This window comes from Moschus berezovskii, chromosome 2, assembly GCF_049115385.1.
Source record: "Moschus berezovskii isolate FMDL1 chromosome 2, NW_MosBer_1.0, whole genome shotgun sequence".
NCBI lineage: Eukaryota > Metazoa > Chordata > Mammalia > Artiodactyla > Moschidae > Moschus > Moschus berezovskii.
The window spans coordinates 106,060,326-106,086,220 of NC_142461.1; the positions used below are offsets into that span (position 1 = coordinate 106,060,326).

At 36.8% G+C, this 25,895-nt stretch overlaps 1 protein-coding gene across 8 annotated transcripts in view; it reads right to left on the bottom strand.

Annotated features, from left to right (window-relative positions):
• The window catches only part of FIGN (fidgetin, microtubule severing factor), a 138,368-nt gene that overhangs the window by 99,906 nt on the left and 12,567 nt on the right, over positions 1-25,895 (bottom strand). Inside the window, exons 3-4 of one of the 8 annotated variants that reach the window (XR_016035709.1) lie at positions 25,626-25,891; positions 382-25,041 (exon numbers count right to left, since the gene is read on the bottom strand). The exons of 6 other annotated variants lie outside the window; for them this stretch is intronic. The gene's annotated coding sequence lies outside the window, so the exon portion shown is untranslated. Of the gene's footprint in view, positions 1-381; positions 25,892-25,895 lie in introns of those variants that run through there. One more of the 8 variants, XR_016035706.1, reaches the window with a different exon arrangement.

Here is a 25,895-nt window from a genome sequence, read left to right on the forward strand (position 1 = left end):
AAACCTCAAAAATTATTGAGCAAACAAAGTAATACAATTTTAAATTAGGTCTTCTCAAATGTAGAATATTCTGAGTGTGCTGAAGTTATTATGTGTTCAAACAAATGTAGTTTCTGATATTGTTTTACATATGGAACATTTTAAGGAAAAAAAAAGCAAAAACAATGAAGGAAAATTTCATTATTACTTTCTAACGGTACATTTTCTCTAAGAATGGGGATTTAAGAAAATCCTATTCAGGGAGGAAATTAAGATTCAATTAAAGTTCTTATATTAGTTTAAGAAAGGAACCTTAGCAGTCTGTGGAGCACTATCAAACAGAACATCTAGTGCCAAACAACTCCACGTAAACATTTTTAGTAAATCAGATAATACTACCCGATATTCAAACTCTATGAAAAAATTTTTATAAAATGAATGAACCATTTGTAAAAAGAAACCATGTTCTGTCATCCACTTAAAAGTTGGTTTATGTATAATGAATTTTCAACTGTGTAGGGTGAGTTCCTCTCTTAGGAACAGGATATTTTCAGGTATTACCTTTGGCTGTATGGAATGAAAGGGGGGAAAAAAGAGAGAAAATAGGGGTTGTAGAAGGAAAACAACAAGGCACTGAGTTCAATGTGGGTTATATATGTGCTTTAACATCAGACCATAGGGGTCTGAAACTGATTCCAAAATATAAGGATGCAATCATTCCTTACATTCTCATTTTCAAAAAGACACGCACCTAATAAGCTGCTGGTATTGTCTTTAACTGTGAAGTTGGGGGAACCCTTTTTGTTCTTTTCAAAGCAAAATACATTAAGGAAATAACTCCAACAAATGGATATCAGAGAGGCAGGCTTTCCTATCTGACAAAAAGGGAGGCTGCTTGAATCACTGGGAGTACTGTTAAAGGTGCTGATTTGGAAGCATCTGAATAATGAGGTCTTGAGCAGTTTCACTTCAAGAAGAGAAACGAGAAGGGGACACCGGGGCAGAACTCTGAAGTACAGTTTAATAGGATAACAAGAAGCAGAGTTGGCGGTAGAGAGGCTACGGCGAGAACTCAGAAGAGTCTGGAAAGCTCTAGTATCGGCCTGGATGAGAGAAGATGAAATCCAGAATTCAGAGACAAGGTTGCAGCAATGTCATAAATAGGCTATACTGTGGGAGTGGTGACTAGCAAATTTATAGAGAACGCGAAAGGGAAGAGTTCAGCCAAGGTTACAAGCAATGGAGGCAATTGGAAGAGGGAAATGGAACAGCATGGTGTGTGAAGACATTCCACTTGAGGATAAGAAATGCTTCCTGGTCTGGGATGGCATTTTCTAAAAGCAGAGAAGTAGAATATCTAAAATTGCTGATGGCTGTTTTAGAGATAGCTCTGTCTTCTCACGGAAGTATGGCCCAAAACCACATAGTTATGATCATCAATTAACATAATCTCTAATACAGTACCCTGAATTCTTTAGGTATGCAATATATGTGTGTGTGTATGTGTGTGTGTGCATATATATATACGTATGAATGTATGTATACAGCATATGTATAGCATAACTAATTCATATTTGTGAAGCACCCTCTAGATAAGCAACACTTCACTGGGTGTTTTCTTTAGACATTTTCTTAACACTTTCTTATAGTACAGTTACTATGAGAATATATATCTATATATAGACATATATGTATTTAAGAAACATTTTTTTATATTTCTCATCTCTCCAATAAATTGCATCTTTGGGTGAATATTAAAAAAAGATCTCTATTGAGTCAGTATCTCAGAGTTAAAATCTTCATTTGGCCACTTAATCAGACAACCCAGAGCAAGTCCCCTAAACTTGGTTTTGTCTTCTATAAAATGTGAACTACAGCATTTACACTGCCTACTTCTTAAAATTGTGAGGAGCAAGGAAGGTAATGGACACAAAAGTATTAACTATAGGCTTCCCAGATGGCTGAGTGGTAAAGAATCTGCCTGCCAATGCAGGAGACACAGGAGATGAGGGTTTGATCCCTGAGTCAGGAAGATCCCCCGGAGGAGGAAATGGCAACCCACTTCTGGAAAATCCCATGGACAGAGGAACCTGGTGGGCCATAGTCCATGGCGGGGGTCTCAAAAAGTTGGACATGACTCAGCGACTGAGCATGTACACATGCACCCAAATTAAGATGATATTATCACCTTTAACCTGGTGGCTCAGATGGTAAGGAATCTGCCTGCATTGCAGGAGACCTGAATTTGATCCTGGGTTGGGAAGATCCCTTGAAGAAGGGAATGGCTACCCATTCCAGTATTTTTGCCTGGAGAATTCCATGGACAGAGGAGCCTGGCAGGCTATAGTCCCTGGCATCTCAAAGAGTTGGACATGACAGAGCAACTAACATTTTCACTTTTTCACAGTTACTCAGTAAAAAAGTGCTGATTCAAAGCATAATCTAGGGACTTCCCTGGTGGTCCAGTGGTTAAGACTTCCACAATCCCAATGCAGTGGGCACAGGTTCAACCTCTGTTCGGGGAACCTAGAACTAGGATTCTGCATACTGCATGGTGTGACAAAAAAAAAAAAGAAAGCATATTCTAGACACAAGAGAATTCATGTACACAAAACAACTACCAAAGATGAATGCCTATCCAACTAGAAGCTACAAGTATGAAAATACCAACAAAGCAGTAGCACTTGCTGATGATCCCCTGGAAACCAAAGTGCTACAAGAGGATCTATTCTGTTGGTAAGAAGCCCTGCAGATAGGCTACCAAGCAGTCTGAGAACAGGCAAGTGGGAGGCCCCTTTAAGGCCATAACACTGAGGAAATGAAGGCAACTACAGGAAGGTTCCTTTACTGAAGCTTTTCCCACAAGAATTGCTCAACATGAATCAAAATGTCCCTGCCTTAATTAATTTTATTAATGTCAACAATTTTAGACTGTTCTGGTCTTTTTTTTTTTTTTCCTGCATGAATTCTTTAATATGAAATGAAGTGAAGTGAAAGTCTCTCAGTCACTCTTTGCGATCCCATAAACTATACAGTCCATGGAATTCTCCAGGCCAGACTACTGGATTGGGTAGCTGTTCCCTTCTCCAGGGGATCTTGCCAACCCAGGGATCGAACCCAGGTCTCCCGAATTGCAGGCAGATTCTTTACCAGCTGAGCCACCAGGGAAGCCCTCTTTAATATGAGTTCCACACAATTCAGTATTTAATCAGAGTTTAGCACCTTCAAGTGTAAGTACAGTTTATCGATAGAAGCAAACAGTTTATAAACTGTTGGGACTGATTGATTCAAATTTTATTTTTTTAAATTTTGATTCAAATTTTATAAACTCACCCCCAATCCCTATAATATTTAACATCAGTGTCAGGAATACAGCGAGTGGTGCTTATTAACATTTCTAAAAGGAGAATCCTGTCCTCTCAAGCATGAATATCTATGAAGACAAATTCTAACAAATCTGATCAAAATGAAGACTTCAAATACCCATTCTCAGCTATCATATATGGAATCAGAAGAGACAGGTCTACCATGCAGCTTAATGATCCTGAAGTTTAAGTGATCTTCATCAGCACTGGCCCCTTCCAACACCTGTACCTAGTTTTTTATTTTTAGTTTGTACTATTATCTTTAAAACAGAGCCCCATGTGTGTAAGCCTCAGGACCCTCTAAACAAGGATATGCCCCTGATAATCAATATACCAAAGAGGTAAATTTCCAAAGCACCACATAACTATTATCAGGGTCATATTTTAGATCACCACCGTTTATAACGTTCTGTCTGCAGGTTTCTCCTAGGCCCTCGCATGTGACGCTACCATTCCTGACGTTTCCATTTCTCAAGAAAAGTTTATGGTCATAGTTTCAAAGCAAAAGCTACCCTGAAAGAAAAAAGAAAGAAGAAAAAGAACACAAGAAAAAAGGCTGCTATAGTGTACCTGTCAGAAACAAAGCAATTATGAACATCATATGATTAAAAAGAAAAGACAAAAAAGTCATTTAAATAATGAACTCTAATTTGACTATTTAGCAACTCACTGTTTAGCAATTTGCTATTTTTATTACATTTTAAATCAATCCATCTACCACAAAAATTCTCTCAACCCCACATGGTACTATTTCACTGCTGTAAACCTATATTTCATGGCAAGACAATATCTTTGCATAATAAAATGGCAATAAAAAGAGTACCAATTATCCCAGTATTTTCTCAAAATAGGTAGACTTTCTTTCATGCCTTAATTTTATGTTTTCCTTTGCCCCATACTAAAAGCTCGGCATAATTATCCCTGAACAGGTTGAGTAAGGTCTCTACAAAATCTGCTCAGGGTGATTATTTAGCCTTTTTTTTTTTTTTTTTCTGTATTTGCAGAATTTAGCTGAGACTGTTACAAGCGGTTTATCAAAATAAATGCATGATTGGCTTTAGCAGTTTTTCGTAATTGAAAAAATAAAGAAAAAAGAGTTTTCTAATAAATGGAGGGAGAGAGAGGTTAAATACTTTAATTACTAACTTGCAAAAAGATTTCAATTTGAATATGGAAACAATGTAAAGGGGTCCCTAATTTTTATGGGGCTGGAATCACTCCAGAGGATTTAATGATATTGCTGGGCAACTGAAACTCTGCAAGGGAATAATGTGATTTCTAAGCATACTTCCTTAAAATTTAATAGTGCTAGGGAATATTTAAAATGGGTTATTTTAAAAGGAAAGTTGAATATGTAAATTTGTGGGAGGAGAGAATTAAGGAAACTGATTTTTTTTATGATACTTTTATGATACTTTTCACTTTCTGTCTTAAAATGAAAACTAGTTACTTTTGTGTCAGCACGCATGTGAACAAGAGTTACAGAAGGATTTTCTGATCAAGGACTGCTAGATATTAACTGAAGAGCTGAGGTAAATATGTCTTCCCCTTTTAAAGTGCACTTGACATTTCTGATCTTTGAACTCTGATTTTCACTATTTGTAGGGCTCCTTAGTAAGGTCTTAAGAACTAAAGGTCTTCTTGAGCTCAAATGACCCCCATTGCTTCCTGACCCTAGTCATATTTGGGCAATGAATTGTGGAAAAGCCATATTTACTAGATTTCAAGGATTCAGCCACTTTAGCTATACATTGTACCCCCAAACTGAAGATCTCATAAACAAAGGAATCTCCAACCTTCTAAATATCAGTTAATTCCACCTAATCAGATCTATTATCAGCTCTAATCCTAACACACAGATCACCAACATCACAAAGCAGTCATTACTAATTAGCCCTCCTTCCTAATTCCACTAGCACAGAAAAGCCTACCCACATTACTATATTAAAAGAGAGTCTATTCTGAATTGCTGTTTTGTTTGGAAAGGAAGGGCAAAAAAAAAAAAAAATTTGTGTTTCTTTCCAGCTGGCAGTTTTCCTAAATTAGATTAACTTTTAATTTAAATTAAAAAATTTGAAAGCCTTACACAAAGAGACAGTAATTGCCCATTTGAAACATCCAAAAAAAGGTGATTGAAGGGTACAGTAATATGCTTACATGAATAATAAATAATACTTAGCATTTAGATAGAGCTTTCCCCTCATCAAATCACTTCTTTATAAGCATTAACTAATTCACACATTATCCTAGTAAGAAAAGTAAAATTAAATGATAAAATGTTTCTCTACCTCAAAGTTGGGTAAACTGAGGCATAAAAGAGGGAATTCTGTCATGAGGATGACACCAGTGCTTCCGAACGTGGACTGTATTGGCAGGCATTTCCTTGTGGGACCTGTATGTGCCATTAAGCTAAACCTGAAATTAATTTCTGCCCCAGTCACCATGCGGGCTTTGATGACGCAGCATAGGGCAATTCTGACTCCCATCTTTGCCAATGGCTTATAAGGACTCGGACAAGATACCTAAAATCTTTTTGCCTTAATTATCTTATCTGTGAAATGGGAAGAAAATATTCACATACTATACACACACACACATATACAAGATGCCCAGTAAACGTTCAACAAATGACAGTCATTATTCACCATTAGAAGGAGTTCATAAGAAAACTGCTAACAGTAAGCTAATGGAATATTTCAAGTACTCTGACAGGAAATGGACCCATAACCCTAACTAGGTGTTCAAATGGAATAAAATATTCCAAAGCTCTTGGAAAAAATATTAATGGTACAACTTCCAGGGTAATGCTTAATAGTTCACATTATAAGCAATTAATGTACTCCAGTGAGTACACGTTCATCTCAAATTACTGGTTTCCAACCTTTTTAACAGTAAAAAAAAAAACAACTCATAGATTCAAGATATTGATTTTACTTTTAGCATCCACTGATGGAGAAAATGATTAAGAACTGCACTGAATTCTGTGACACCACTGTGACATTTCTAAACAGATTTATGTTTTTATTCTAATCACAAGAGATATCACATATATACATATATATATATATAAGCCCTGTAGAACATCCATGTGACAAATGTATATTGGTGCACATGTGAATTTGTGCAATAAGTCCAAGATTCCTCAGAGATCTGTAGCCCACAGTATGGACACCCTCTCCTGGAGGCTAAAAAATAACATACGGGTCAACACTCTGTTGCACAGCTGATATCCACCAGAAAAATCAAGCACAAACGGCTTCCACGTACTTAAAATTCTTCAAATGGAACTTCGTAAAATGAAACTTAGGTTCTCACGGTGTTTTCAAGCTGGAAGCGTATTTAGAAATCTTCCAATGAAAATTATCCGTTTTAAGAAGAATAACACTGAGATCCAGAGAAGCTGGGTTTTCACCTCCTGAGCTACCAGATAATAGCAGAACTCAGTTCTTAAAGTTTTAATTATGGCCCACGATGTGTGTATGTATATCTATGTGTATGTGTGTGTGTGTGTGTGTGCACGTGCACAGGCACACACACATGCCAGTCACATCCAACTCTGTAGCCCCATGGACTGTAGCCCACCAGACTCCTTTGTCCATGGGATTCTCCAGGCAAGAATACTAGAGTGGGTTGGTATTTCCTTCTCCAGGGAATCTTCCTGACCCAGGGATTGAACCCACACCCACTATGTCTCCTGCATTAGCAGGCAGATTCTTTGCCACTGGGACCACCTGGAAGTCCTATACAGACAATATGGGGCACTTCTAAAAAACAAAACACTGTATAATAAACTCTTTAGTTTGGGGTTTTGTTATTTTCTCTAGAAGGCAATGGCACCCCGCTCCAGTACTCTTGCCTGAAAATCCCATGGACGGAGGAGCCTGGTAGGCTGCAGTCCATGGGGTCGCTAGGAGTTGGACACGACTGAGCGACTTCACTTTCACTTTTCACTTTCATGCTTTGGAGAAGGAAATGGCAACCCACTCCAGTGTTCTTGCCTGGAGAATCCCAGGGACGGGGGAGCCTGGTGGGCTTCCGTCTATGGGGTCACACAGAGTCGGACACAACTGAAGCGACTTAGCAGCAGCAGTAGCAACAGAAATGATGCAAGATTGCTCCTCATAACTTTTAAGCTGCACTCAAAATCTTGTATTGTAATGGTTCTCTTTTCTCTTATCTCCTCCACATTAATACAGTGACAAATGCTATGTACATGTTTGGTTTTTAACCTAATTGGTTTAACATAAAATCCAGTTAAGATATGCCAACCCACTACAAAGAAAATAAAAACTTTAAATCTATTTCCAGCACACTTATAAATGTGTGTGTTTTTAAGCTGCTGGAATTTTAACTATATTTTCATTTCTCCTCATCTGGAGAATTTACATGCTTGCAAGAAAATCTTGTTGAAACCTTATTTTGGTCTTCATGGAACATAATCTCAACATCTCAGACTGCCTGAAGCATGCTGAATTACATTTGCAGCTTCCTCTGGGGCTCTGTGAAGCTCTATTAGTATTGCATATTACATATAAGTTACTCTTAATGCTCTTCCAAGGCTTGTTAAATGCTACACAAACTTTACACTTCATGGCTCTAATGTTTAACTTATCTATCAGTAAACCTGAACCCACGATTCATCTAGTTGTCCATGTTGGAAGGCAGCTATGCTAACCACTATACCACCAACGCCTGGGCTCCATGTTGGTAATTTCTACTCATTATTATTTGTAAATGAGGTTGTTTTTTTTTAAGAACTAGATTTTGATTAAGAGCAGTTACTGATCATGTACATGAAAAGAAAGGCTTGAACCTTTGCCCCAAACATTCAACAAGGTAAACTCAAAGATGTAAAAAATACTGTGACACTATTAATAGGCACAAAGAATCCATTCAAAGATTGTCTATTAAATGTGACTATTGCACTTACTGGGCAATTTAAGTATCATCTAGAAAAATAAACCTAAACAAGATGATTCTAGCAGATGAAAATGTTCATGTTTATTTTAGCCTAAGTCTATGGTAATTTTTCTTTTTGTAAAGTGAATCTAAAATACACTATTTAAAAATTCACAGTACTACTCTCTGCATATCTTCCCAACAAACTTCATTTAGATTACATATGTTTTTGATTAGAAAGAATTCTGTCCTAAGCTTCCATGCAACCTAAGAATCATGGTCTTGGAAGAAAAGCAACATTGAAATATTAGCTATTGTGCATCACTGAAGAAATCTTTGTGGCTGAAAAAATTTCATTTCCAAACATGTTTTTATTAAATTTTTTTCTAGAACACTAATTCCATTTTAAACAAACAAAAAATGTATATACATAGCAAATACGCCCAAAGGTATAAACAAACTAATGAAAACTTTCATATTCCTGAATGTCACAGCAATGGTAGCATCACACCAGTTGCATTTATAAGGAGAAATCTTAATGCTTCTTTCCTGTCTTCATTGGCTAATATCAATTCAATTATGCAATTATTATATAATTGCTCTTAATTTCTATTTAGGAATAAAATTTCAAACATTTTTATTTCAGGACATTAACCATATTATGAAACAACCAGGTTTACCATGGTTATCTGTCAGAAGTATTCTCTTCAAAAATTTTTGCATTTTAGTAGGGAAACTGTCTGATATCAGATTATTTCAAAGATATAGAAACAAAAAAGATGAGAAACCCAGACAAGATAGAATCTGGAATTTAAGTGGTTTTCATAGATTAAAATAATCTTCATGGAATTATTCAGCCACGACTAAGTACATGTCAAACAACAGTTGGAAAGTAACAGTAATATTTGGTAATCATTATAAATTTCATAAAAATGAGATTTCCAAGAATACTGTTCTTTTAACTTAATTTTCAGGCAGCATAACGTGACCTATTTATGGCAAAAGATTTGCCTAAGAGATCAAAGAGCTCAGCTATTAGTGGAAAGAGGTGAGCAGTGGACATTATTTTTCTTTTTCATGTAAATTTTACAGTGAAAATATGTTTATAGTTAAAAAAATTAGGTATTTAACAGAGTTACATCTAGTCTTGATATAATCATACATTTCAGTATTCCCCAATACATTGTTGCAGTCATTTATATTTAAGATTCTTTTAATAATTATTGCTAAAACAAGCCACATTTTCATATTGATTGCGATTTTTGTATATTGTAAAAGCACAGATTTCTTAGCATTTAAAAAGAGCTTCTGTGAAGAGATGATGCAGTCACTGAGAATTCTTGAAAAGAAAATTAATATGATGTCATCAGAATAATTGAACCTTGAGTATATCACACTGTCATTTTGGAAGATGAGTTAGAAAATTAGAGGGGGGCAACACCAAAGAAAACATTCTCATTCTGAGAACATGAACACTACCCCGTGCTCGTCATTCCTACTACCAAAAATAATGACGTCTGCAACAGCCAACCCTAACCAGTACCTCAATTAATTGGTATTAGTAGTAATTAAGACAATTCCAGTTAAGTTTTAATTTTAAAAAATTAAGTATAAACTCAGTTATTCAATAAAGAGTTGTAGTCATTTGGTGTGTTTCTAGGTGCAGAATATAGCAATTTACTATTGACAAGCACTAACGGACGAGGTCATTTCACAAGTATAGAGTGGACAAAGGTGAACGGGCAACTGATGAAATCTGTGGCCAAGGCGAAATAGCAATCTCTGAGACAAATGGTAATAAAGTTACTGAAATGAAGCAATGTAGTTTCTAAACTGAACTGTCATAAAGGAGGATATGGGCTTCAAACTGGCATGTCAGGAGTAATTAAAATATTATTTCTCTTTTTAAAAAAGTTCCAAATGGCTTTAATAGTCTTATTGATTCTTTATTCAGACAGCTGAAAGGTTAGGAGGACTCTGCCGGACAGTAGGGAAGTGCGGGCAGTGTCGAGGTTTGGAGGGAGGGAGGCTGAGTTCTGCAAGGGCAGAAAAAGGAAAAGAAGGTAGATGTATCAACACACTGGAAACAACGAATGCTTCCAGAAAGGAGACTATGTTGTCCCAAAGGAAAAAAGTTAAAGGGCTTCAGAAGTTACCTATGATACAAATACTTAAAGAGCTATAGCTGCATATAGACTATATTTATTGATCACAAGGATGTAGAAAGTTTCTATGAGGCAAGATGACAAATGTAAAGTTCTCAAAACGGATTTCTCCTGAAGATTCCAATTGATTCAGGTCTCTCCAATTGATCCTTGACGTGAAATGACTGACTTGCCTGGTCAAATACTTGGTCAACTGATTCAGGATGGGTGTGACTGATATTGTTAATGCCAGCATAAGTAAAGCTTGAAGAAAATGCATGTGTTTTGTGTACCTAGCTTTCCCCCACTAGGAGAGATTGAGCTCCTTGCTAATAAGAGATAAAACCTATTATAACCCACTTTGGTATCATTTTTCTATCCTCATCTTGAAAATAAAGCAGATCAGATATTTCTGTCTGTATAAATGATTGCCATGAGACATTATGGAATCAAAAACCTTACAGCGAGAAATAATCAGAAGATCATCAGACCCAGCTTCTACTTTAAATAGGAGTCAGCAGGCTATAAACAGCAGTGAAAAACATGTTTTAGGAAAAAGACTGTGAAAATGGAGATGGCTTTATTGAGTGTCAGTCTTTGCACAACCCAAGTGCCATACTGAGGACTTGGCTTCAGCTAAATATCCATTTGCACCACCCAACTTGGACCTTGGCAAACACAGTGAAGGAACACATCTGCCTTGCAGGAAAGTGAACTGTGTAGCCCCCATCCAAATCCAGACACTCCTTAGCAACCATGCACTCTTCTTTGCAGTGAAAATATACCTTCAAAGTAATACTTAGCCATGAAACAGCCTCCATACCAATTCTTGACGTAATCCACTTTGCAACTAGCTAATTACATGTGATAATTGAAACTACACTCACATTACTCAATAATTAAATGGTCTAAGGAGAAATATAAAACACACAACAGTGCATTGGGAAAGGATACAAACCAATCGCTGGGCACCCAGGACCCAAAGTCAGAGAATCAAGAGGACCTTGGTTGTAATATGTAGGAGAAAGGTAAAAGGTTTGGAAACTACTACTATTCTTTTTATCCCCTCCAAAGTTTGATTCCACGTTAAAAATTACAGCATTCCCCGCTGAGCTGCCGAGCCCAAGGAGCAAAGTGCTATGTGATCGAGGATCTATCTGCACAGGACTTTACAGACCTCAAATTAAACTACCACAGAAAACCCCTCTTTCCAGTATGTGCCCAGCCCCAATAAAGCAAAATAAACACACACCACATGCTTCTGGAATCACAGTTGGCTTTTCCTCTCATATCTATGAGCAAAAAATAGAATAGTGTTTTAAAATGGGCAGGCCCATCAATTTATTTTTTCTCTCACTCTTGGAAGTTCCAGGAGGAAAAGAAAAAAAAAGGAAACACACAGGCCAGATGTAAACTGTTATTTATATTTATTTTCTCACTGCTTTACAAAATGTTAACATATGCTGTCATATGATAGCCCATAAGGAAAATAACAATACAAATATTAACTGAATAAAGAATGTTCGATTAAAACTAACACACTGACTGCAACTGTTTCTGTATCATGAAGCAAATGAGAAGTACTCGTAGAATCTTTCCTACAGTTGTGTGCTTGCTACAAAAATTTTTAAAATTCTGTTGCAAAGTAGTGAGATCAATTAATGTTCCAGTAGTAATCATTAGAGTTCTGATAATAAAATATCCCCCTGATGCAGAAAGCAATTGTGTCAGTGAGCAACGTCTACATTTCCTGAGGCTAAAAGTCATTCATACAATTCTCCCAAACTGAAATTCCAGTCTGGAGGTCTACAGTACTTAGAAATACAAGGAAGATTTAGCAAGGATAGAAGCTACACATTAGTGAAAAATAGGAAGATTAAGCAACCTCTGGACTGTCCTTGGTTTATTTTGCTTTTTATTTTGGTAAGGCTAAATGACCTTCCTCCACAGGAAATAAATCTGCATGGAACTGAAAATCATAGGCAATTAACACACTGAAAAAGAGAGTCCTCTTAAATTATGGTTTTAGAATTTTTAGATGTACCAGCTTCAGGTGGAAATGTGTTTGTGAAAAGCAAGGGAAAGCAAAACCCAGGCCAACTTGCACTAGTGCTATAGAACAGAACTGAGCTTAGTTCTACGCAAGATCTCATGCTGCCTGACTGTGACATAATAGTGTCAGCTAAATGAAAGGTTTTATTTAGCGCCAATTTTAACAAAACCCAATGTTTAACTTATGACACAACAGGGATTTTGAGGTCTTCCTCATCACCTTAAAAGGAAGTAAACCAGAATCCAGCATGAGATGAAGGTGCCATTTCAATGCGTACAGTTCCCACCCTCACCCCAGGTAATAACTTATTTATTGGTAAAATAAAGACCGAGAGCATTAGCTCAAGAGACACAATTACAAGATTACACAGAGTCAGCGTTCACCTGTACACAGTGGTTTGTCTGACTACAAAGAACCATCCACTTCAAATCTTTTCATTTCATACAAACTCTTTACTGCTTCACTGAAACCGAAACTGACACACGTGTGCATGTGCATACACACACACACACACACACACACAACATGAGGGGGAAAAAAAGACCATTCAATTTAGCCACAGAGCAGCAATAAAATCAAATATCCTTTTTGCACCAAAGGCATCGCCTGGATTAGAAGATGCTTGCCGATTCTCAAAGCAAGTCCAGTTACCATAACAAATGCACATTTTACCAGCCTTGAAATTCTAATTGTGTTTAATACAGTTTCATGTTGCATCAAAGTACAAAATCAATACCATTTGTCCAGCTCACAGGAAAAATGGAATCTATAAGCGCCTCTTATTGAGTAATTAAACACCCATTATTGTCATGGGTAGTGAAACAATGAATATGATAAGATAAATTTTTGCAAGAAAATACTGCAGTGATTAATACCTCCCTGCGTATTAAATAAAAATGACTGTCTTTTGTGCAGAACTGCTGGCAGAAGAACAGGGACGCGAGAAGTAGTTGCCAGTGCCACAATAACAGGCTAACCTTGAACTGAACTCCTTTCCTCAAGAAATTAAATGCTGTAGCAGGACTTTAAATCCCCCCACTTAGAGCTCATTTGTGCGCCATGTAACCTGCAGTTCCTGAAAAGAACTCATTATCTTCAAAAGGAGAATCCCTTTATAATTTTTTTATGAATGTGTATATTGTTTCTAAAAAAAAAAAAGTATTTCAATGTCCAAAAAGGATAAGAATATTAACAACGTAAGTAAGGGAAAGAGACTTGTACCAATCAGATACCATTTCCACTTCCAGGAACATGAGTGCAGAATGCAATCTGTTAAGGAAAACTGAACATTAGATTGAGAATGAGATTAGAGGAAATGCATGTTTAGAAAAAGACATTAATCTGTTAGACTGATGCTGAGAGTCCTGGGTATGCTGCTGCTAGAGTTCCTGTATCTTTTTGGGTCTCTGTCTGTCTCTCTTTCAGTACCATTAAGTATGACACCCCTCATTCTATACACCTCCCCCTGCGGTACACACACACACACACACACTCACTCTCACACTCCTCACCCACCACATGGTTCCTCCATCATCGCTTTGCCTTTTTTTTTTAACTTAAGAATGATGCACCAGGAACAACTACAAAGTACAAAAGATGAATCTATGGATGTGACACTTGTAAAGGGTAACCCTATTTCACAAGTGAGATGGGACAAAAAAGAAAGAAAAAAGGCCACTGAAGCAATAACTGCTCACTGAATTACCATTAAATTGTAAGATTTACAATCCAACGTACAGTAAGTGCATATCTAATGGAGTTTGTCCTCTAAAAGAATATAAAGTGAATCTCTGCAGCATAAGATGTGTGTAGATGATGTATGTTTCTTTTAATCCAGTTTTTTAATTAAAGACAAAAAAAGTTCAGAACACACACAAAAAAGAACACATTGATGCAACACCAGCAAAACCCTGAGGCAAACTTAGAAGCTTACCTAAGTTTAAATGCACTTTATATTAACTGTTCTCATTTTCTGTCAACCAATTCATTCCTCCAAAGACAAAAATAAGACATATAATCAAATAAGTATAGCAAAACAGAAGTCATGTTATCTTTCACACAGCATTAGTACATGAACAGCTAACCTTTCTGAATCCTGTGTTAAATTAAAAAAAAAAAATTTCTGAATCCAAACGATTGGTCATAAATTGCTAGATTTTTTTCTGAAGGGAAATAATAAGACAGAGTTTATCAGCATTACTGGGTCATTTAATAAGGGCAAATAAATTCTTATGTTGACAACGTGGAGAGAATTCAAATATGATACTAATGTAATCAAACATCAACAATATTATGACTGTTCATTTTTATTAACACAAACAACCCCCAGAAAGGAATTAACTATTTTTGAGAAAAATCACTTAAAATACTCCAATTAATCCCTTAATAACCATTAAAAACAAATTCACATTATCATTCTCTATGCTGCTTTCTAAAGGAAACATTCATGAAATAATTTCCATTTTCTATCTTACGACAAACTCCCAATAAACCATACCATATCATGGATAATATTTTAGCAGTTTTCTAGAAGAGATAAACTGATATAAGGTAGCTTAAATAATATTAGAAGATATATTTTATTTAGATAAACAGTCTTCTTTAAGCAGTATCTAAGAAGTCGCTGTCCTTGAATTAAGTAATACATAAAACTATTACACTGATTTTGCAACCTATGCTCTTCTCACCTCTCCCCCACATGATCTGAATTTTATTTTAAAGGATTAACAAGTAACATATATGATCGGCAATGATATCCTTGTTCTTTTAAACCTCAGTGAATCAAGTTCGCTAAAGGTGAAATAGTGGAATTATCAGTACAAGTGGCTGTGTCATCAGAGCCTTCAGAAAGGTGCTGTATAGAAATGCCTAAATAAATAGCAGCAGAAAGGATTTTACAGATGAGATATATACACACAGATCTCTCTCTCACACACACACACACACACACACACACACACACAGACTGCCTCTGGTTATTAAAAAGATAAAACAGATTCACTACTGTATATAAACCAAAAGGTATTTGTAATGCCCCCTCACATTAATTTTAACTTCAATGCTAGTTTAAATGCTATACCGTTTTCTGCCCCCCTTGCCAAGATATGTGAAAGATTATCTCAAAAACCAGTTGGTTAAAGCCCCTCTCTATGCTATAGTGAACCGGAGAATTTCCAGCATCTGATGAAGACCAATGGACCACCTGATACTCTTTCAGCAGGGTGATAAAATTAAAGGATGGCTTTGACTTGCTTGAAGGATTACTTCCCTTACTTAATTGTTTAAAGTGCAAGGTATTAACACAAAGGGGGTGGGGTGGGGGAGCAGAAAATGAAGAAGGTGACTGTAGAGCCCGAGCTAATTGCAAGCTGATGAGATTGTGCCATGCAAGAGCTCTCCCTCCGTTACATACCATCACCAGCTCTGGTCTTTTCCACCCTGCTGCTGCCGCAAACAAGCTGATTTGCTAACAACGTGGTCAGCTCGGGCATCCGCACAGCAGCTCACGGGGTCCACAGACGGCTGCTCTCCATGCAGAGAATCCCGCGCTCCATTTTCCAATCTGATTACACGGCTCCTTGTTCCAGCAGCCTTAAACCTTCATGGCAGTTTACCAACATTTTCATCACTTTTTTCTTTTAAAAAGCGAAAGAACTGATAAGCTCTCAGGTACCCAGGATCTCATAGTCAATGGCTGGCCAGCAGCCAGAATTCCCTCACCACACAACTGTTTTGGGCCACACTGCATAAAGCAGACGGGATTTACCAGACAGCACAGAACTATTCGAATTTTGCCACGTGTACAAGGCAGCAGCATGTTTCTGTCCTTACCGACATCGACTGTTGTATCTAATCACCTCTTGGAAATACTGAGGCCTAATAAGTGCCCTGCCTGACGTCGCCCCCACAAAAAAAAAAAAAAAAAAGAGGCATCGCCAAACAAACCAATGAGCATATATGCCCATGAACTCACTACTCCCATAAGTGATGTGCTCATGGACTCTGCTCGGTAAATGCAAAGCATGAAGAACTGTTTTTAAAAGCCTCAGTCTGATTACCTGGACCAATTACCTTGATGACGGTGAAAATAATCCTCATGATTTTTCATTAAAATCTAAAATTTTGTTAACTACATAAAATACCTGATTAGCATCTTAAAACTTTGGCAACCCCCTAGAACTTTAAAAAGACGCACCAAAAGATGCAGAAATTAAGCACAAATCTATCAACTGAAGCCACCTTCTGAGAATTCCTTTTATTCCCATGAATTCCCAGAAATTGCAGCATGCTGTTAGCAGGAGCCTCAATGTAATACATTCACATTCAGAAGTTTGAAACAATGACTGCTATGACATTTCAAGTGGAACACCTATGTGTAGATTCTTCCTCCTATGTAGTATTTTTTTAAATTAATTTTTACCTATAGCCCATGGGCCTAAAATGTACAATAAGTATGGGCCTAAAATATGAACTTTACTGTCTGCTTCCGTTCAACTACAAAACAATAAACAAAAAACAACAGAGGCTTCTTCAGCCATGGTCAATAACTTTCTAACAAAGATGAGGAAAAGAAAAATGGCTTTTAATGGCTGTAGCTCTTCCTGGTTCCTTTTTGCATAATATTGATCTATAGTAAAGGGTTTGGGAGGGGCGTGGAGGGGACAAAGAGTCTGTACACTTAAGGGAAAAATGTACAACTCAGCTCACACAATGCCTCAGCACTTCAGCTCACCAGTGCGCTGGCCCTCTGTATCTCAGAGTATCTCGGAGTCATTAGCCAGAGTCCCAGACCTGTCTCCAGGAGGGGGGATTTGAACTCACGAACCGAAGTGGGGAGATTCGGGATTTTGAGCATGCCAGACAGAAGGGTCATTATTCCTCGCTGATGAGGAGGACGCTTGTCCCCTGGGGAGGGGAAAACTGGATGAGTGACTGTGGCAAGTCTCAGGCAATGGTCGTCCTTCTGACTTAGGAATGGACTCTGACAGCCACCCTGCTTCAGTCTAGCCACTCGGAGTGGGAGTGGAAGCGATGTTAGGGCAGCAGTGTTGACAGGTACATGCAGAAATCAGGGGAGAATAAAAGAGAGAGGAAAGAGGAAAGAAAGAGCAAATGCTACAGCAATTCCGAGACATATGCATACAACAAATAAACATTTTTCCTTAGTGCAAAGTTGATATTACCCATCAGATAAAAGATGTGTTTGTGAATGGACAGATTTAGAACACCCATGACATTTCTGAATGGATTTTAAAAAAGGACATGCATTTAAAAAAACAACTGATCGACTAGGCTGGGTACATGTGCAAATCCACAATACGGCAAAACTCTATAAACTCACAGAAAGTATACACACCCATCTATATATGTATTTGCATGTGGGTGGTATTCTGCATAAATGACTGTCAACTTAAAATGCCATTCTCTAATTTATATGCAAATTCTACCTCTGGTAAAATAAAAACATATTTTAAGCAGCTTATAGTGCCAACACATTATTCCCATGAATGATTCCTAGTAAACTATTTATGCCAACTGTGGGTTTTTTTTTTTATGATTTATTGGATGGTAAACGAAACCACTTAAACTATAGTTGTCTGTATGAATCAGTAATTTTCATGTTTCTAATTAAAATGTAAACAGCGTAATGAAGACATCAAGTTTTTAGGCAAATGTCTCTTCCAGTGCCACTTGGGGTATGGTAATTACTGGAGCAGATCTATGGATGCTTCTGAATCCTGTACAAGTCCAGATTAAAAGCATTACTGCTAAACCTGACTTTTTACACAAGGGAATTGTGTATTCTAACCCATTCCCAGTTTGCTTACAGATGCACATTGGCACCACCTTTAAAACCTGATCATTAAAAAAAAAAATCAAAATGGAAAATAACAAATGAAGTAATTTATATTTAAAATGTTAATTATAAAACATTTACTGGCAATCAAAATACTGGACCTGATATACTGTGATTTGATCCCTTGCCATTAGTTTCTTGGGGAAAAAAAGAAAAAAACCAGCAACCAAACAGTGTCCACCTTAATTTCTAGGGCCCAGATCTGGGTTGAGGGATAAAGTGATACGCTGATTCTAGATTCAAAGGTAACATTAATTTCCAAGATTTATTTTATTTAAATGAATGGTTTAAATGAAGCAAGCTCACAATACACAAAATATCAAAATTTAAAAATAATATATAATCCATGGAGTAAAATGTGTCATTTCCCCCTCATATTCAAGAATGTAAAAGTGCCTTTGATATGAAGCTGTAATCTGTTTTCATTTTTATTTCAGCATCTATTTCTCTCAAATTCACCAAAATTTACCCTAAAGCAAATGACCTCTTACACATGCTGAAGAAATACATCACCTCTTCTGCCTACAATTGTTAATTGAACTTCTACCTAAAGCCTATTCTTCCAAGTTAACCAGCATGCTTGCTTTACATATTTACTACCTAGCACTTGAACAGTTCTTTTAAAAACAAAAAATAATAATTCTGCACCACCCCTCCCACCATACACCCCTTAGAACTGTTTCAGTCACACTTGCAGTTGAGTACTGATAGCTGAAATCTGCAGTGATGAAAAGTCTAAAATGTAGGATGAAAGGAGGATTCCTTCCTTCCCCCATCCCACCCCCACCTCTGAACTCAACGTCTTCAGACTGACTGATATGGTCAATTTTCATATTATTTTTACATAAATGCTAGACAAGCATGTTGCTAAGGTTGACTGTGGAATTGAAAATGGGTAAGAAATGAGAGTGTGTTGGAGGGGTTGACATGAGGCAGAGAAATTGAGTGATTTTTGCACTTTTTTTTTTTTTTAACTAAAGTAATGCAGACAAACAAATGTATATCCACTATCCTGGGGCCAGAAGGAATGTTTAATCTAAAAGCATTTTCTACCACTTTTCCATCTGAAAACATACCTGTCTTTTTTTTTTTTTTCTTTTTCCTGATTTGGGCATAGAGAGATAGTATTTTGGGCTGGGGAGAAGGTGGTATGTGGAGAGAGAGAGGATCTGAATGAGGCATATTTTGGTTTTGTTTTTTTTTTAAGAAACACTCTGGGGGTTTTCCAAGGGAAAGAAAGCTGATTAAACAAGGCCAAGTGTTTTGTCGGCTTAAGGGTGATATCATAGTTGTGTTCAATATCAGAAGTGTTGCAAGTACAGGCATCATTTCTATTCGCTTTGTGCCAGAAAGGTAAACACTGGATTGCACTGTGGATTAAAACAATAAGAAATCCCTTTCCTCTCAGGCTCTCAAGGCCGTGTTAATCGGGTGTAATTTTTAATGAACACTAGCTGCTTGGTACTCATTCAAGACATTTCATTAGAAGGTTATTCATTTAAAAATCAACGTTTCAACCATATCAAGCTGTAACCTTTCTTGAAATGTAAATGAATGGTTTAAATGAGAAGATTAATAAAGAAGGGATGTTCCAATTCCAAGCATGGCATGCTATGTATTTTTAAATTTGTCTATGCCAGATGCTGTCAGTCAGAACAAAAAACTGTCCAAGCAGACAATCTGTGCGTCTGAATGTTGATCATGTTGGAAAGTACAGGGGGGAGGGGGGGGAGTGTGTCAAGGATTCATGGTCCTTCATCTTTGCAGTAGAGCAAACACGTCTCTCAGTATAGCGACAGACAGCTGCTTCCACTTTCTAATGTGCCCTAACTTAGATCACTGAAAGAATTGTCAGCACTCAGAGAAACACACAAAGATAACACAGCCAGCTGCCATGGAGGGGAAAACAGCACAGCTCAGAAGAAATGGGATTTGTTCCATTTGCATGATGCGGCCTCCCCTGGGCCCCTTTCTTTCAAATCCAAAGCACAAAAGACAACACTTAACATATTTGCTTAAAGATGACAACCTCATGTTGATTTCATTTGGATGTAACAGTGTCAGGATTACAGATATAAGAATATATTATATCTGTAACAGAGACTGACAAATGTACCCATCAGTGGAGCTGTCTGATTCATCTGCTTATACAGCCATTTTACCATCCCAAGGGTGCCATCTAAGTAGTAACTTTAGAAGACTGAAGGTCTAATTTTATTACACCACATTTCAACCTACTAAACAATATTATTTCTAAAATAGATCATTTTTATTGGAAGTCTCCCTGATGAAAAATCCAGTAGACACCAGAGAATTTATGAACTGTATGGGTCCTTTGAACTCAATATACTGCCCATTTTAAACAACTTTTCTTGCTGTATGGCAAAACCCCAGTATCGAGTAAGTGAAAGTTAAAGAGACTATGTACGCTTGAATGTCTAAGTACATTGGTAAACAGATTTTATAGATGGAGAAAGGGAGAGAGAAAGAGACTGACTGATTATATGGACACCTATAAAATCAAGTCTCACCTGGTCCACTTGAATAAATTCTGTGTAACCACTTACTTCTGTCTATTCCATTATATGTCCTCCCTCAATACAGCATGCATACTTCAACAGCAACTATATGAATAATCATTGCCTGTCAATATCTTTTGGACACATACTCAATCTGATTCCCAGTATTCTTTAGGCAGAGGATAAGACCAGAGAATGATTTAAAGCCCAACTGGCTAGCCTCTAGTCATTATAATATGTACAGCTGAGGAAAAAAACATGATTCTGATCTGAAGCCTACACACTTTTATAAATCTTTATTCTCTCTGGTTTTATGGATTCTGACTTTCTTTTCTAAGCAAACACAAAGATATAGGACGATATGACTGAACTGATTTATCTGCATCTGCATTACTCCGATTCACTTGATTGGAATTATGAGGGCAAGAATGGAGACATGAGGTACAGGTAGAGGAAACCACCATTCTCTTCACACAGTGCAGGACACACACACACACACACACATATACACATATAAATGCCTGGGCCACATTCAACCCCACAGCCCACCCAACTGACTTCCCATAATAAATGCTGGCTCCCTATGCTCCTGTTTTGTCCAAAGGAACACTCTACTTCATGTTGCTATTTACTGGCAACAGTATAATTCACTCATTTGGTCTTGTTTTATAAAATAGAGTTAACTGCTCTATGTGAAGTTTCTGCACAGCAGATGGTTACCAATCATTATTTTCCATTTGTTTAGTTTCTAGTAAGAACAAGAGAAACTGTGGAGTAGTAATGCAAAGAAAACTAGCAGCCTGCATGATAACTCAACCAGTGCCAGAAGACACATTAAAAAAAAAAAATCACTTTTATCACACAGTAGATCAAGGCTGAATATAATTCTGAGAGATGGGGAGACGTTATTCCCCCCACCTCCATCTGTAAAGGAAAATGCCATTTAATAATTTATTTCTTAGTATAAAATCCTCTAAGAATTAGCCTATTTTTTTAAGTGATCAAAGTTTCTAGAAGCAACTTATTATAACCATTAATGCTTGTCATCACCCACGCTGAAATCACTTTCTGTACCTCTAAGTGGCCCAGTTGTCCAACAGAAAATGGGAAGTAGGAGCCATTTGTGGACAAGCGCACATGCACAGAAAATTAAGCTGTAAATATCTGGGCCGAGTTATTACTGGAATCTGGAAACATCTGGGGCTACAGAACAAGCCAAGCCCCATTTCCACAATGTCCAGGTAATTGCTTAAATGATTTATACCTTACTGTTTCTATTAAAAATGTCTTTAAAGAGAAACATTTATAGGCTCGGTTCTGCAATAAAAACTGGTATCTGATTTCACTTGTACAAAATCTTGTGAAAGATGCTACATTTCTTCAAGGACATGTGCATGATGAAACTAAACCCTGGACAAAGAGGGGCATGCTAAAAGAAGGTGTGGTCAGTCATTCAAGGAAAACAATCATATCAGGAAAGCAAATTTTAACTGGCTTATTTGTGATTAGTCTTTATTCTAATGCAAAGAATCTATTTTTAAAAATTCTTTTCATGCATGTCTGACAAATATATCAAAGTCAATTTAGGGTGAACTATATACTTTAATATCCAATTTCAATTTTAACTAATTCCTCATAAATCTTGTTTACTGAATATCATGCCAGAATCGATCACCTAAAGGACAAGTAAGTACCACCTCTCAGATAAACCTGGGCCACTTAGTTAGAATTTGGAGAGATTTAAATTGACTCACTTAGATGGTATCTGTATGGCGCTACTAACTGGCCCATTCAGAATGAAAGAGCTATCAATGCTGTCAACTCTTTCATAGGTTTCTCTTCTGAATACTCATACATATACAGGCACAGAGCTGTATTCACCTGAAATAATGTTATTTCCGATTTTAAGCCAAGAGGACAATTACAGCTTCACATTCTTCAAGAATTGCCATGTGTAGAGCTGACAAAAAATTCAGTGATTAACAGCTGGCAGATATGCTTATGAGGGCAAGAAAAAATAAAAGAATAGCAACAAAAGAAATTACTGACCGTGACTTTTAACCATGGCTCATATTTAGTGACCATCAACATACATTACTACCCTCTCTGGGGAATCACCCCTTTTTTTTCTATGAGAAGACTGAAGGAAACATGGCTGACACTTTAGATGTGAAGAATCTGCATTTCTTATTTAGTTTAAAATCCCCCAACTTCCTGATTTTAATAAGACAGAATTTTAAGCCTGTGTCTTTTAAATCCTCCCTTGACTCAGTCTGGCTGTTGGCAAGCCACCATCATAAAGGTTTTATAATTCATGGTTGTTACTCTCAACCTTATGGACTTCAATTTACAGTTAAGCAGTTTTAACTTGCTTGAAGATTACTGGTTTCCAGAAAAGTTAATTTAACTAAAGGAACTAAAAAGATTATTGCAGTCAAACTGCAAAAACACCCCTGCTACTTTTAACCTACTGCTTCACAATCTTTATTATCCTACTTCTAACGTATTATACTTCTTTACTATTGAAGCTCTTTGTTGAAGGTGCAGTTGTTTTCATGCAATTGACTAAACAACATTTGTTCCCTGTGGCTCACTTAACAGTGCGTCTTTGTAATAATTCAGGTTCAACAATCAGCACTGGAGATATTTTCTCTTACATGGAGTGTACGAGATCAACCTAGATTTCAATATTAAGTGGTTAAGATAGCATCTAGAACTTTTCAGATTTGAAGAGTCCAAATTAGAAGAAAACCAGTGAGCTTTCACTAAAGGTTATAGGTTTCCTTAGTAAAATTGTGTATTTAGAAGAATGACAATAGAGCCTTTGTTTTTTCTGAGTTCTTTCATGAAGCAATGTGAACAAGTACTTTTCTCTGGTACATCTATCTTTAGGTTCAAATACACAAATACAAAAGACTTTGTAAAATACTGTTGACTAACACATTACAATTTCAACATTTGCTCAAACTGGATTTCCCTCAGAAAATTTTGTAATGCTATATGTTGTAACATTAGTGACAGGTTTAAAAAATAAATTGACCCTTCCACAAATACACAAACTGAGCGGGTAATACATTTGAACCACTAGAAGACAGGGTCACTAGGGTAACCCCAGCTAAATTGTTTACTGCCCAGTATTTAGTACAAAATATATGACTAGCGTCAGACACTAAATATGAAACAAAAGTATGTCAATTAAAGTGTTAATCAAAGGCATTTACAAACTACAGCATCAATGAAAGTTATCATATTAATTGTAAATCAGCTAGTTTGCATCTCATATCTTAGCACCCTAAATACCATCATGTTCCCAAGGAAATCTGTTTTGAGTACTGCCAGGCACATATCTGCACAATGCCTATTTATCTGAGAAAGGACAAAATAGAAAGGCCTTAGGAGGTGCTGATTTCCCATGTTCAACCAAAGGTTGAATAACCAAGTTCCAATCAACCCTATGTGGCAAGAAGTTGATTTGGAAGTCCCCATGCCTAATATTTTATGATTTGATACTCTCAAACTTTTCTGACTACAAACACAAAAGCAAAAATATTTAAATATGTAAAGCATAGTGATTTGAAATCATGTGCTACTGCCTATAATTGAAATCGGTTGCAGATTTTTATTACACATCATTATAATGTTCTGGTTTTACAAAATAGCTTTAACGCTCTCGTATCCAGAGATATGAAAACAGAACAAATGACTCTAAGCCCTTTTTTGGGTATATAATTATAAAACTATTTTTCAGAATTATTATAAGATAATAAAGTCTTTCTTTAGTGATTAAAGAATATAGAAATTTCCATTTTAATGAAATACACAATTTTAATAGATCTGTTTTTAAGTAGTTTAAAAAGCATCTTCCAATTTTTTCAAGTAAGATCAATAAAAGATAAACCAAGTGACAGTTTTTATGGATTCACTTCACCAAACATTTATTGAACACCTAGTATAGGTCCTGCACTGTACACACATGTTGAGGAGATTACGAAATGCATTAGATGTGTTCTGCTCTCAAGGAGTTTACAATTTCATAATCAAGAAATACAAATGCACAGCAATCTACAGAGGAAGAAACAGGGCAAATGACTGAAAGGAGATTTTTTTTAAAGCGCTTAGAGCATATCAAGCAGATGTCAAATGGGTCCTGATTAGGGTGGCTCAAGAAGTTTTCGTAGGTGATGCAACATTTGAGCTAGATGTCAAAGTCCTGGTAGGTTTTCAACTGGTGAAGGAGAAGAACATTCCAGGGAGTAAAAAGAAGATGAACAAACATTAGTTATGGATAAATAGAGAAAAGATGGAGTTGCCTCCAGTTTGATAAACATTCAACTATCATACTGATCTATAATTTTGACATATTTTTAAAGAGGTTTGAAGCCCCTCACTTCATTGCTGCTTAAGTTAATCTTCTTGTTAGTCTATTTATATATCTTACAGGAAAAAAAAAACACTGGCTAACTAACACTCATCAGCTTAGAATTGCTGACACATTTGCTTGTAACCAATTAGTAAGCATATTTAATGAATGGTTACCATCCCTCCTAAAGGGCTTAACAAAGTGATAAATGGTCCTTGAACTTCCTTTATTATTTCCAAGGCAATATCTAGAGTTTCTTAAACAGAAACAAAAAATCTTTTCATTCTGCTGCTGGTGAGCCACCAATCAAGATTCAAGTGACTCAAACTTACTAGTCGATGACCAAGCATCATAGATTAATTGGAATCGGAAAAAAAATCTTGAGTCATTGGATCAACTCTCCTTTTATTTAATCAATAACTGAGACTCAGAGAGGTTGAAGGACTTACCCAAGGTAAGATACCAATAGGCTGTAGGTATCTGCTGAGGTCATCATTTTCACTTGTCAGTGGTACTTTTACAATGTTCTTAAGATTCTTCATAGACTGTTGTTCAACTTTAGTCAGAGAGTGAACTACCTCTGCTGCTGCTGCTGCTGCTGCTAAGTCGCTTCAGTCGTGTCCAACTCTGTGCAACCCCAAAGACAGCAGCCCGCCAAGCTCCCTGTCCCTGGGATTCTCCAGGCAAGAACACTGGAGTGGGTTGCCATCTCCTTCTCC